The following is a 14,493-nucleotide window of genomic DNA, read 5'->3' on the forward strand; positions in this document are numbered from 1 at the left end:
TATTGTATCAGAGAATGAGATATTTGGCTACATTTGCTAACAGATAGCACTGAAGCATTATAGCCTCCTGAAATCCTTCTAATGTGATGAGAGAGAGCTGCTCTTGCTAACACTACTGGTTGGACTCTTAATACCTGTTGGTGAGATCTTGGCGTATCTTTTTCATTTGACTTGGTGAAACATCAGCTCAATTCTTCCTTAGAGAAGAGTAAGAAAGGTCACTGGATTTGAACTCAAGAGAGCTGGGTTTGATCTCCACTCGTGATAGTTACTAGCTGTGTGATTTTTGGGCAAGTCAATTAACCCTACCAAGCCTTAGTTTCCTTCTCTAAAAATAGGATTAACAATACCTGTAGTACCTAATTAACAGGGTTCATGGGAGAATCAAATAGGATAAAGCCCTTTGCAAATTTAAAGAGTGCTATAACCATGCCAGATATTGAAGAAAAATATTGGTGATCACTTTTATGAATGTCTTTTCTTCATGGGCTGTCCACAAACCTGAGCCCTTTACAAGGGAGAATGTTGCACCACAGAGAGACTGAGTAATTTATACCAATTGCCAGGTCAATTAGTAGATGGATGCAATCAGAACCTAGGTCTTCTGATTTTCATTTGAGTTCTCTATATTAGGCTAACTCCACATTGACAACATACCCAGATTTGAGCTGACTTGAATGCTATGTGGACTCTATGCCTACCTCCAAGGCTGTGGCTTATGAAATCAATTTGTGGGTATAAGTTGGGAAGGCCAGGACATAGAAAACTTCTTGGGAGGCAGATATTGAAGATATCAAGTGGTGCAATAGAAAATGTGCTAAATTTAGAATCAGAAGATTTGGATTCAAAACCTAATTGTCCTCATATAACTCTGAGCAAGCTATTTAGCTTCTTAGTCGCCTTATCTTTAAAACGGGAATAATAGTATGATATATTAGAAAGAAGGCTGGATTTAGAGTCAGGGAACCTGAATCAAAATCTTAGCTCAGCCATTTACTACATGTGTGACCTTGAACAAGTTACTTAACTTGGAATCATAAAATTTTATATTTGGAAGTGTCTTTTAGTTCAACTGATACCCAGAAAGGAACCTCCATTATAACACACTTGAAAAATGGTGACCTGGCTTCTGCTGGTTGACCTATAATGGGGGAATACCCATTACCACCAGTGGCAATCAATTCTACATATAGATTGTTGTTATGGTTTCTATTTCATTTTCTTTCTTTTTTAAAGAATTATTAACCTTTATTCAAGGACATTTAAAAAAAACAGTTCAATTTACTAAGTTAAAAAAGTACACTTAAGTATATCTGCAACATGGAAACATAGAGGTTAAGAAAGTGCACGTGATGACTAAACATGACATGTATGTAACTGGCAACACTGAAACAAGGACTAGTTAGAGGGAACAAAGAACGGAACAATTCAAAATTCCTATGTCAGATCTTTTCCATCTTTGAAATCAAGTCATCACAGATTTTTATTAATTCATTGTTTTCTTTAGTTTTTTGTTCCAGGCTTTTCTCTAGTGATTGGACTCTCATTTGTTCCTTTTGTAAATTTGCTTGTAAAGCTAGAGTCTCAGCTTTTGCTTTGCTGTGAACCTCGGCAATTTCTTCATTTGCTAGGTTAAACTTCTCTTCTATATGAGCTTTCAGAGCTTGGTACCTCCACTCTTCCTTTTCAATTCTTACTAGATAATCTTCAACACATTTCTTCAATGCTTCTTCATTCTTTCGATATCCTTCTAAAACCTCCTTCTGTTTTTCTGGTCATTTGAAGAGGTCAGACAAAGATTTTTCCATGGAGTTCAGGTTTCCTGAGATTTGCTGTTTTTCTGACAAAATCGTCTGGATTTCAGCTGCTGCAGCTGCCTTCTGCTTCTGAGCTTCCACCATCAGCTGAGTTATTGTTCCCTCATATTCTTCCACAATTTTCCCCATTGCTAAACATTCCACATGGAATTTTTCATATTTGTCATCAAAACCTTGAATTTTCATTTGTTTTTCTTTAACTTCTTGATGGACTTTTTCTATAGCCACATCCATGTCTTTCTGGCTATATTTCAATACGTCTATAATCGCATCTACTGAAACAGACAAATCTGTGGCTGTCACAGGAACACCTATACATACCAGTCCATCAGCAGGAGAAGGTGCTATTACAGGAATATTAAATGTTCCTGAGAAGTCAAATTCATCAAGTTTTGCATCATGTTGGTTTTCCTAAGATTGCTTGCTCATGTCCACGAGGCTGTTTGTTATTTCAATAGTTACAGGAGTTGGTTTATTGGGGCTCTTTCAAGAGTGGATCAAATTTAAGATATAAGGACTGTTTTCTCAAGGCAGAATCCTTAAATGAAGAAGTTCCAAATTGTTCCAAATAGTCAATGTCTATACCCGTACCTAAAACTCATGAAGGAGATCTGAAGTCGTCTTCAGAGATGGTGGTTTCTATTTTGACACTTGCATCCAATTCATCCTTCTGGGGTGGGTGGGGGGCAGGGTTCAGAGCCAATGGTTAATGTTGCACTAACCTGATTGCTTGTGTCAACTGAAGTATCTGAAGAATTTTCTCTTTTCCCCTGATCACCTGCTATCAAAGTTTCTGTTCCTACTGGAAGCACAGATTCAGCAGTAGCAACAGGGGTAGTAACCTGCTGGCTTCTAGGTACGTCATCTGTCACAGTCACACTAGTCTCCTCCTCGCTGGAAAGACAGTCCTCCTGTTCTGTGTGATTCTCTTGAAGTTGAGGGGTTTCATTACTAGATTTCTGGTGATCAGAAATGGAAGGCTTAGATTTTTTTCCAAATGGGTTAAAGTTTGGATCATTAAGCTTGTCCCAGTCTAAATTATAAGATCCCTTTGGAAGAGGGTCCATATTATCTTTATCCTGACATGTGCTTTCCTTTGCCAAGTTTTTTGTCACTTTCTCCTGGGTCGTAGGTTTCTTGGAAAGAGGTTTAAATACAGACCCCTTCCTTAGTTTACTTGGTGGTGGCTTGACCATAATGTTATCAGAAAAGTCAAATTCTAGTTTTACAGGCTGGCCTTTCAAAGGCCTAACCACTTGCACAGGCTTTTCTTCTACAATGGGAAGGTTTGGTGATTCAGAATCAATCATCTTTTTTCCATCATTGCTGACAAAGTCAGAGTTACAAGCTGGCAAATATGTTGATACACTGGCAGACTGCATAACATGTGCTGGATTAGAAACTGGTTCTTTAGGCTGTCCAGAGTCCAAAGATAACTTCCATTCTTCCTTACTGGATATCACTTCATTCACAATCAGATTCTGGGTTACCACACCACCATCCAACTCATCCTCTAAGGCTGATTCTCTATTTATTTCATTAGTGCTTTTGTCAGTCAATGAAGCAGATCTTACACTATCACAACTTGTCTCTGAGATTTTTTCAGGGCTTCTTCAAGATTTTATTCCTGGGGAATCTTTAAAGCTTTCAGAAATCAGCAGAAAGTTATCATCCAACAAGTAACAGTTAATTTCTTCTAAAAGAATTTCAGGGTCAGTTGCTACTGGAGACTTTAATAAACTTTCAAAAGACCTTGGAATCTGGGACGAGTTTACAAATGAATCAAAATCCTCCAGACCCTCCAAGTCAATATTGTAGGAGCCACTACTTTTCACTGGCAGCAGATCATCCAGAGAAGAGGCAGGATTTGTTTCTTGTCTTTGAGGATCTTCATCCATAGTTTTCCTATCAACTTCCTTGGCTACCTGCGGATTCTTTTCATATCTTGATGCAGGAGGGTGAGAATTCTTTAAATCATCCGTACAAGAGCCTCACGGGCAGAGCCAAGATGGCAGCTGGAAAGCAGGGACTAGCGTGAGCTCCCTGTTGAGTCCCTCCAAAAACCTATAAAAAATGACTCTGAACCAATTCTAGAACTGCAGAACCCACAAAACAGCAGAGGGAAGCAGGGCTCCAGCCCAGGACAGCCCGGATGGTCTCTGGGTGAGGTCTATCCCACACGGAGCTGGGAGCGGAGCAGAGCAGAGCCCAGCATGAGCGGCTCGGATCAACCAGACCAGGAGCCAGACGGAGTGGGCCCTAGCACCCTGAATCAGTGAGCTGCTGCAGTTACCAGACTTCTCAACCCACAAACACCAAAGACTTCGGAGAAGGTTAGTGGGAAAAGCTGCGGGAGTGGAAGGAGTTCGAGGTTCAGCCACCGCCCCGGGGGAAGCAGAGGTGAGGCAGCTACAGCTGCTGTTGCTTCCAGCCCCAGGCCCACCTGGTGGGAGGAATTAAGTGGCAGATCAGAGCAGGAGTGCACAGCCTGCTGAAGATCTAAGCCCAGTCCGGGTTGGGGGTTCTTGGGGAAGGAGGAGTGCTGGTGTGGCAGAGCTGGCACATCGCCCCAAACGTGGAACATAGAACTCTTTAGTCTACAAGCAGTCATACCCCACTGAAAAACTCAAGGGTCAAGTTAGTGGGTTGGGAATATGGCCAGGCAGCGAAAACACACCCAGATTCAGTCTCAGACTTTGGATTCTTTCTTTGGTGACAAAGAAGACCAAAACATACAGCCTAAAGAAGTCAACAAAGTTCAAGAGCCTACACCAAAAGCCTCCAAGAAAAACATGAACTGGTCCCAGGCCACGGAAAAGCTCAAAAAGGATTTGGAAAAGCAAATTAGAGAAGTAGAGGAAAAATTGGGAAGAGAAATGAGAAGGATGCAAGAAAACCATGAAAAACAAGTCAATGACTTGCTAAAGGAGACCCAAAAAAATACTGAAAAATACACTAAAGAAAACAACACCTTAAAAAATAGACTAACTCAAATGGCAAAAGAGCTCCAAAAAGCCAGTGAGGAGAAGAATGCCTTGAAAGGCGGAATTAGCCAAATGGAAAAGGAGGTCCAATGGACCACTGAAGAAAATACTACCTTAAAAATTAGATTGGAGCAAGTGGAAGCTAGTGACTTTATAAGAAATCAAGATATTATAAATCATCCGTACAATCATCCAGACTAAAAGAGTTCTCAATTTTACCTGTCATGGTTGGGCTTAAAATTCTATTTGTTGGTGCATCCTGCAAAGGACTTTGAAAAGTTACCTGCTGGGCTAGGCTTTATAGGCCATGAGCACAGACAAGGGAGGAGAAGGGATCCCGACGGGGACCAGGAAGGATCCTCAGCAAGCCTGGCGGTCCTGAGCAATGGCACCGACTATGGCTTGAAAAAACTCTATTTCATCTTCAAAGAGGACCAGTGACATTATGGGATGATACCTTCACTTTCGAGTGAATTGGATTTAAGTGAGGCAGAACTGCACAAAGTCATCAGCCTCAGTCTCTCTTCCAGAGTCATCAAAGTCCAATGGCAAGACAAAAGTCAGGACATCTGGTGATGGCTCAGGAATTCAGTGGATGACCATGGAGTCTTTGATGTCTGACCAAGTTCTAATCACTCCACAGTGCCTGCTTCAGCAACCTTCATAGCTTTTGGGAAAAAAATTGTTCTTATCTGCCCATTTTACCAGAGAAAGTCTTTACAAACTTATGGATAGCTTTCCCTGTCAAGAAGTTTTTATTGATATCAAACTGAGTGACTTGCTCAAGGCCGAGTGACTAATGTTACAGTCATCTGGGTTCTAATTCCACATTCTTTCTCCTCCACATCCTGCCTTTTCATAAGTGGGAAAAATGTACCTAACCCTTCCTCTGGCGCATTTTTTCTCTTCAAGTTGGAAGCCAGAAGACCAGGATCTTTCTTCTCTTCAGCTCTTACCAACTCTCACCTGCCTCTCACACAGTCACAGGGCATTAAGAAGAGAAAGTCCCATGCAATTGGCCCTTTGAACCAAGAGTTACACCTCTGTATTTCATTTTAGGCATTTAAAAACATTTAAGTAAGAGATACATAGGCTTCACTGGATTGATAAGGGAACGTATAGCATAATAAAGATGAAAAACCCCTGCTCTAATGCCTTGACAAGTTAATTTTGTCTGTCTGAAATCAGCTGTAGTCTGGTCTTCCCTTGAAGAAATAGGAATACATGTGACTCAAGCTCTTCCCTTTTTTTTTTTAAAGGGAAGAGGACAAAAAAGAAGGTTTGTCAACTAAAGGTCTATTTATATAAAGATCAAGGAGACATTACCTCTCCATGTCAATAAACTGCAAACTAGCGGTTGAGGAATGGCTGAATAAGTTGTGGCATGTGAATATAGTAGAGTGCTGCTGTACTATAGGAAATGAAGAAATGGACAAGGAAAGACATATATGAACTGAGGCAAAGTAAAGTAAGTAGCACCAGAAGAACAACTTATCTATAGTATCAATATCATAAAAATGAAGACTTTTATAAACTGATGAAGGATGAAATGAGCAAAACTAGAACAATTTACACATTAATGACAACACTGCCAAAACAAACAACTTTGAACACCGTAAGACTATGATCTATATACAGTGATCATTCATGATTCCAGAGAACTAAAGGTGAAACAAGCTATCCACGACAAAGAGATGACGGATTTAAGATGCAGAATGAGACATATTATATATACATATATACATATGTATATTTATATACATCTATACACACATGTGTGTCTGTGGATGTATATATGTGTATATATATATGCATATATATAAAATATAGGCACTGAGGGAATTTGTTTTGCTTGACTGAATATTTGTTATCAAAAATTTGTTTTTCTTTTTTTTCCCCAGTGGTGTTGGAAAGAAAACAGATTAAAATAAAATAAAGGGAGGGGTACTACGGATGTAGTACATATGCATGCATTTTCTGATGATGTCACTGTACTGTTAGAGGCAGCTAGATGACTCAGTGAATAGAGTGGTGGGTCTGGAGTCAGGAAGAACTGAGTACAAATCTGGCCTCAGGAACTTACTAGCTGTGTGACCCTGAGCAAATCACTTGACCACTGTTTGCTTTAGTTTTTTCAACTGTAAAATAAGGATAATAACAGCAATTACTTCTCAGGGTCATTGTGAGGCTCAAATGAGACAATATTTGTAAAGCCCTTAGCACATAGTAGGCGCTATTATGTAGTAAATGTGTTTATTTCCCCTTATTCCCTATTAGTTTAACTTAAAATATTTTACTGTATTACAACAGGCTTCTCACAAAGTGGGAATAATCTGCACATGTTTGCAATGTAAAAACAAGCACATCGTTAAAACTTCTAAGTAGAGGTCTATTTATATAAAAGGCAAAGAGACACATAACCTATCTATGTAAAATAGAATGGTTCTATATAAAATAGAATAGTTATACCCTATCTACCTCACAAGGTTGTTCTGAGGACCAAATGAAAAATTTGGGAAGAAGTGAAAAAAAATACTGAGTTAAATGTTCTAACATGTTATTTCTGTTTTTACTACAGTCATATAATTTAGTAACCAAGGTCCTAATACTTAAACTATACATCATTTTTCACTCTCTCCTTTTCCTCAATCCTGGCATCCAATCAGTTTTGAAATCCTGTTGATTCTACCTCTCCAATATTTCTTACCTCTGACCTTTCTTACCACTCACATTGTTCCCTCCGTATTCCATGCTCTCTTCTTCTTGGCTACACTCTCCTGGTACCTTCCTGTTTGATTTTCTTATTCCCAGTCTCTCACCTCTTCAATCCATCCTTTACCTGAGTAATGTCACACCTTCCTCTGATCACATGAAGCCTGCTATTGAAAAAAACTGATGACTCTAGAGCTTGATCCTCTATAACCTAGGGTTAATCTACCTTTCTAGCTTTATCTCACAGCATGACATTTCATATATTCTACATTTCAGGAAAAAAAAAACCCTGGACTATTTTCCTCCCTTAGTTTTTGTTGTACTCTTTCGCATCTTTATTCATGATGTTTGCAGTCAGAAGATTTTGTGTGTGATCTTGGATCATCTATCTCTCTGGGCCTCAGTTTCTTTACCTGTAAAATTATGTAGTTGGCTTACATGATATATGAGTTCCCTTAGAGCTTTAAATTTAAATCTTATGATCCTGAAATATTTCTCTGGCTCTAAGTGGTGAGTCAGGGGAAGAGGGATATAGAAATGGGGAAAGGGAGAGGAAGAGAACATTACTGAAATGTATAACTTTATAATTCTTGGGGCCTTTAGCCCAAAAGTACTTGGCACCCCCCAGGAAGTCTCCAGGGATCCCAGCAGCTCACCTGACTTAGAAAAAGAGATGCATCTAAATGGCCCTGTCCACGTGAGGAAAAGCACCAGATGGCTGAACAGGTGTTTATGGCCTCCTTAATAACCTTATCAGATCCATTGCATGGCTGATCATATTGATTGTGCGGTGTCTGTTGTGAAAATGGTCAAAAAAAGCACTCAGCCCCCAAATGGGCTCTGTAGTAGCCTCAGAAGAGATGTGGCCAATGGCTCCTAGCTGCTCTTAAGCATCTCTTACAGCTGTTATTCCACTATTATGCATCCATATTGTAGCTAACAACAGTCAGCTCTCAGGTAGAGACTAAGAGCTGGTTCTCTTGAAGGGTGTTGGCTGTCTCCCAAGCTTACCCCTTACAAACTGGAAGGGAGATGGGCCGTGGCATCCCGCTCCCTGCGTGACAACTTTAGGAGACTGAATTTAAAGTAATAAGGGTTATTATGTTCCTGGTTCTGTGGACAAACTAGAGCACTCCAGTTTTTGTCATCGTCGAGCATAAAGAGCTCTGAGTGGACATAGCATATGATCGCTCACTCAGTCCTTGTCCTCTGGTGAAGCAGGAGAGGGAGTGTCCTCACTGAAGGGAGGCAAATGCTCAGGGGAGGCTGCTTTGGCTGAACTCAGTGTCTGTCTACTATCAATCTTAATTTTAAAATTGAACCAGGAATCAGAAGATTCTAGTCTTGGCTCCACCCCTTGCTAATTATGTGACCAGGGTCCTTAGTTTCCTCATCTATAAAATAAGTGTTAGAACAGAAGATATACCATAAGCTAAGGTCCCTTCTAGTAATAACATTTTATAATGCCAAATACTACTAGTACTAGATGGCCATTTACTGGTCATTGGAAGCTCTATTTCAACTTTTCCATGATCCCATATCAAACTCCTTAAATTCAGTCTCCTTCCTCTAGTGTATTACTTGCCAAGCCTTATAAATTTTGTAATGATTGGTATGGATGAACATCCTCAGGATCATATTTCCTTTCTTTTCTTGTGGAGGCAATTGGGATTAAGTGACTTGCCCAGGTCACACATGTCTAAGGTCAAATTTGAACTCAGGTCCTCCTGACTTGAGGGCTGGTGCTCTATCCACTGCACCATTTCACAGTTCCTTCTAATAGGATTCTATGAGGGAGACAAGGAGCATCACTTGGTACACATAGTCCTTAGAAGTCTTAGCAAGATGCCTTCAAAAAGTGCATCTCTTTGACTATGAGTTAGGAGCTATGGATTCTATTTCTGATTCTTTTGAAACTCTCGTTCAGGTGAAGATCCTTCAAAATTATGTGCTTCAGTTTCCCCACCTATAAAATGGGGCTAACATAAAATGCCCTTACTGAAATGAGGTCATGCGTGAGAATTCTTAGGAGACAGGTGGGTTATTTTTTTCAATTAATAAGCTTTTTTCTTCCCTTCCCACTTGCCCTCACAAACTAAACATAAGAAAAAGAAAACTCTCATAACAAATATTCATAGTCAAATGGAACAAATTCATTCACTAGCCTCGTCCAAAATATCTCACAGCATCAACTGTTATTGAGATACTGATCTCAATAACATACAAGAGACTGAGATGCTCCTACTTTTCGAGCATTCTGTCCTATTATTCACATATAATCAAATGAACACCAACAAGGAATCCCTTGTCAGATCGTATGACCTAACGTTTGTTTCAGAAAAGAGCCACAACACTCCTCTACTGACTCAAACAACCACATTAAATACCATCTCCCTAAATCTACTTCTCTGCCATACTGATTACTCTCACCACCCCGAACCTTGTCATCAGCCTGCTGGGTGACAGTGAGGTGACCAAATCCCATAGGGCGCTCCTTTTGTCCCCTCTCCTCACTTTCTAGAGCAGGCCCAGAGCTCCCCAGCTCTCCCAGTCCATGGCCCAGTGACCCAGAGAGAAGCTACAATGTGAGTGATGAAGCCCAGGACTCCTCCAGCCATGGAGGAGTTCAAAGGTGGCGGTACCAGATGTCCCCATTAGCCCTGCGGTGCTGGTAGCAGTCCAGACCCTGTTTATTTAATCGCAGCATCAGCAAGCGATTATGGGCCCTGGCAGGGAACAGCTGTTCAATTTCCCCAGCCGGCCCCACAGCCCCTCTTACCTGACATCCTCCCTGGGTTTTATTGAATCTTTGCTCTTCACAATTACCTCTAATTTCATTGTCCTCCTTGGGAAGGAAAGCACTTTTCTCTGCAGCTAAGATGCTTTTATGTTCCCTCTGCCTCCTCCCTCTCTGGCCTCTTTCTTTCATTCTCAGCCAGCATGATGAACAATTGGTCTCCAAAAAGGGGTTCAGCTCAACCAGCATTCATCCTGCCCTACCCTCACTCCTCAACCATTCTCCCAATTTCTATCCAGGGGAAAGGAGGGTGCTACCAATAAGCCTGAAGTGCTTCTCTCACCCTAGACTCCCTGATAGGGTTCGCCTAGTTTGGGGGTTTTGCCAGCTTCCTCTCCAGGCAGGTAAGGAAGCTGTATTACTTCAGGCTGCCTGTTCATCTTGGAAAAGAAAAGACATAGTGGGGGGTGGGGTGGGGTACGAAGCTCAGATTTAAATAGAACTTTAAGAAATATAATCCCTTTCTTCAGGTATTGGATAGATAATAATAGCAAGGAGATCCATTGTATTCTGTTTGGTCCCAAAGGTGGACATAGAAACAAAGAAAAGGCAGGAAAAATACATTTTTGGCCTTAATGCTTAACAATTACGCTTTCTGAGAGAGGAATGGGATGATTCAGGATATAGTAAGTTCCTTATCAATGGAGATATTTAAGTGAATGATCATTTGTGAGGGGTGCTGTACATTCTATTAAAAAAGAAAAACAAAACCAACCAGATGTCATGTTGTCTCTAGTGACTTTCTCCTTAGCCCTGTTCTTCAGGCACACTCAGATAAAAGGGTCTACGAGATTCTAGGATATAAGAAGATTCATGCATCCTGAGCTCAGTCATTGATAGAATGTAAGTTCTTTCCTCCCAGAGGCTTTTTCATTTTTGTCGTTGTATCCCCAGCACCTACCACGATACCTGACTCATAGTAAGTATTTTTAAAATGCTTGTTGACTGACTGATTCCTCGCTTGCAGCAATCTGCAACTACTCTTCAAAGAACATTTTATAGTAATATAAGATTTAGAGCTCAAGGGATCTTAGAGATAATATATCCAATCTCCTCATTTTATAGCTCCCTGTTAGCGAGGCCTTAGTATAGTGCCTAGGAGATAATTACATAGGAGACACTTAATAAATGATTACTGATTGACTTCCTGACCTATGAACCTTATCAGCTTTGACTTTATTCAATGTAAATCCTTTTGTGATGACATCCCATGCAAATTCTGTATAGATTGAGAATTCACTAACTTTCTAGTATAGGAATAAATATAGCTCTCCAAAAAAATATGCTCGATCCACTTTTAAATTTAATCTGCATTGACATTTTTCTATTTCTTAAGTCTAGACAAACAACAAAACAATAAATCAAGCCCTGATTTTTTAGCATCTGCCTATTTCTGAGGTGTAAATGCACACTGAAGATTTAACATTCATGTTGAGGCTGTAAGAACTCTCTTGAACAGTACTATCTCTGAACCATCCTCTGTAGGCTAACCAGACCTCCTGGATTTTCTGTGACAGGAATGCCATAAGGGCTGAAAACCAAAGAGTGGGAAGGGTGAAGGGATGAAGCCAAGGACAGTAGGGAGGCTTCTTTGGGGCATTTGTCTGAGGTTGTGCTACCAGAGAAAGGAGGGACTAGTTTCCAGAGGTGCTGAATGTAGGAAAATAAGGGACTTGGGGTCCAGGTGGCTATGAGGAGCTAGCACAATTTTGGCCTGGAGCTACTGTGAAATACTCAGCCCAGAGAAAAAAAGGGCCTTTATTCCTCAGGATCCAAGAAGATGAGACAGGAATTGGGTAGATGGAGAAATAAAGATTAACTAGAAAATGAAGCCAAAGATGACTAGAAAGGGCCTCGTGGTACAATGAAAAGAGCACCAAATTCAGACCTAAGTTTGAATCCCAGTTCTGTCACTCCCTGTGTGACCACAGTAAGGTCATTTAATCTCTCTAGGCCTCACTTTCCTCAGCTGTAAAGTAAGAGATGACCTCTGAGACCACGACTTGTTCTAAAGCCATGATTTGAGCTATCTTGGCACAAATTAACACAAAAATCTCATCTTAAGAGAGAGTGGTATCTCCATAGATTAATTAAAGTAGAGGGGGGCCTTAAATAGATAAATGTGCCTAGATTAGAACCCAGGTCTCCTGATTCCCCAGTTGCTGGTCATCTCTGCTAACTCTTTTTCCACGCTGACTCCTTAATGATACTCTCAATCAGAGAAAACTGGCCAAGTCAGTCACTGAAAGTGGAGTTGGAAAGGAGCCTGACAGCCTGCTCCTCTAGGGAGAAGATAAGAAAAAAAATCAACCTGTCCCCTTCCTATGTTTTAGCTCTCTCTTTCAGGCTTCCTCTTCACCTAGCTAATGCAGGCGTTGAGAGAGAGCTGCTAAAAGCCCAGGCAAAGAGAGCCCTGTGGATGACTTCGGAGAATGGAACAGAAAGCTTTCAAGTCCTTCAGATCCTCCCCATTAGCCAAGCCCTCCACTCACCTAGCGACCCCAACGCTAACTACTGGAGTGTGAGGGGTGGGGTGGAGGCGGCAGGGGTGGCACATCCTGCCCACCTGCCTATTGAGATTTGGCACCTTGCCCAGAGTGGGATTGCCAAGGTCTAAGAAAGGAGGGGAGGGACAGGACCTGCAGAGCACCAGAGGCTGAAAAGCCCAGGTCAGGAAGGTTAATAAAGCCTCCCTCGTACTCTGCTCTTCACCATGGAAATAAAAATGGGCTTTTTGTTTGTGAAGAGGCAGCATGGTTTCATGATTGCAGTTCTGAAAAAAGCACTGAACTAGGTAGTGGTAAACCTGAATTCTAGCTCTGGCAGCAATTGACATCCACCGGGCAAGCTTCTCTGGGTCTCAGTTTCCCCATCTACACAATGAAGACAAATGAGTTGACAATATCTATGGTCCCTCTCCAGCTCTAACATTCTATGATTTTAAGACCTTACTGGGTCACTGTCTAACACAAAATCTGAGTATTTTTTTGTTTTTCCAACGGGAAACTATGGGGTACTTTCAAAACAACAGCACATATGGGTGATTCTATTCAACTCAACAAGCTTTTATTAATTTCAGGACATCTAAATGGAGTCAAGGTATGGCCTATGGAACAGAACAAAATAAACTCTTTTTTAAAAAAAAGTAAATTATTTTTTAACTGGCATTGTAGTATATTGGAAAGAACACTGAATTTGCGGTCAGAGGACTTGGATTCAAATGTAAACTCTGTGACTTTCTACCTTCTTTAACTTCTAAGGGCTGCAGTTTCTTCACCTGTAAAATAAAGGGGAAGACAGAAATATTCATTTTTAATGGTGTTTTTCAAGTACAGAATTATAAAAAAGTTTTTTTTAAAAAAAGAGTGAAGGATGGTTGAGAAGAGAGAGAAGAGGTTTTACTAAATGATGGCTAAGGTCTGTGTAACACCAATGCTGCTTGCAGCTGCTGTGGAGGTGTAAGACCAATAACACCAGCACCCAGGAGGGCTGCTAGCACAGGAAAGCAACTTTAAGGAGTTTACGCTCCCACTTTAATTAAATATACATATATCATTCACTTAGTTCAGGGGAAAAAGTCAGCACCCTGAATTTCAGAGAAAACACAAACAGAAATTATAAGCAGAAATTATATAAACAAAACAAATAACACAAATCAGCAGACAGGGCTTCTAACCATCTGTCCATAGCAATACATACATAGTTACCACAGAGAGAAGCACCAACATCTGGGTTTTCAAAGCTGGAGGGGCTCCTTAACAGCTACATAGAGTCACATTTGGCTACATCACATGAACACTCTTCCCATGAGTGAGCCCCAAAGCAAAATGCTAACCTCAGAGTATACATACACACTTCTTCAGGGTCCATCACAACCATGTGATTCAAACTCATGTGACTTAGGCTGTCTTGTGACTTAAGCAGGTCATCAAAGACACTTGATTCAATCAAAGGCAAGACTCAATCAAAGGCACTTAATGGACATAGTGCTGAGAAGAACTTGAACTCCAAAAGAAAAAAACAGCAAAAAGTCCCACTTTTCTTGCCATTACAATATGTTCTAAGTCTAAATCCCACAAATACAGGATGTCAGCCAATGATCTTGACTTTCTTAGCTCTCATCCCTGGTCAACCACAATAATAATGGTATTAACAACGAATCAAATAGTAATCTTCTTTGTAT

The 14,493-nt window shown here is 40.7% G+C and overlaps 1 pseudogene; it reads right to left on the minus strand.

Moving 5' to 3' along the window:
• Positions 1-1,442: 1,442 nt before the first annotated feature.
• On the minus strand, positions 1,443-9,998 carry LOC118829618 (annotated as a pseudogene).
• Between the last annotated feature and the right edge of the window lie 4,495 nt (positions 9,999-14,493).

This window comes from Trichosurus vulpecula, chromosome 8 (genome assembly GCF_011100635.1).
Source record: "Trichosurus vulpecula isolate mTriVul1 chromosome 8, mTriVul1.pri, whole genome shotgun sequence".
In the NCBI taxonomy this organism is placed as follows: domain Eukaryota; kingdom Metazoa; phylum Chordata; class Mammalia; order Diprotodontia; family Phalangeridae; genus Trichosurus; species Trichosurus vulpecula.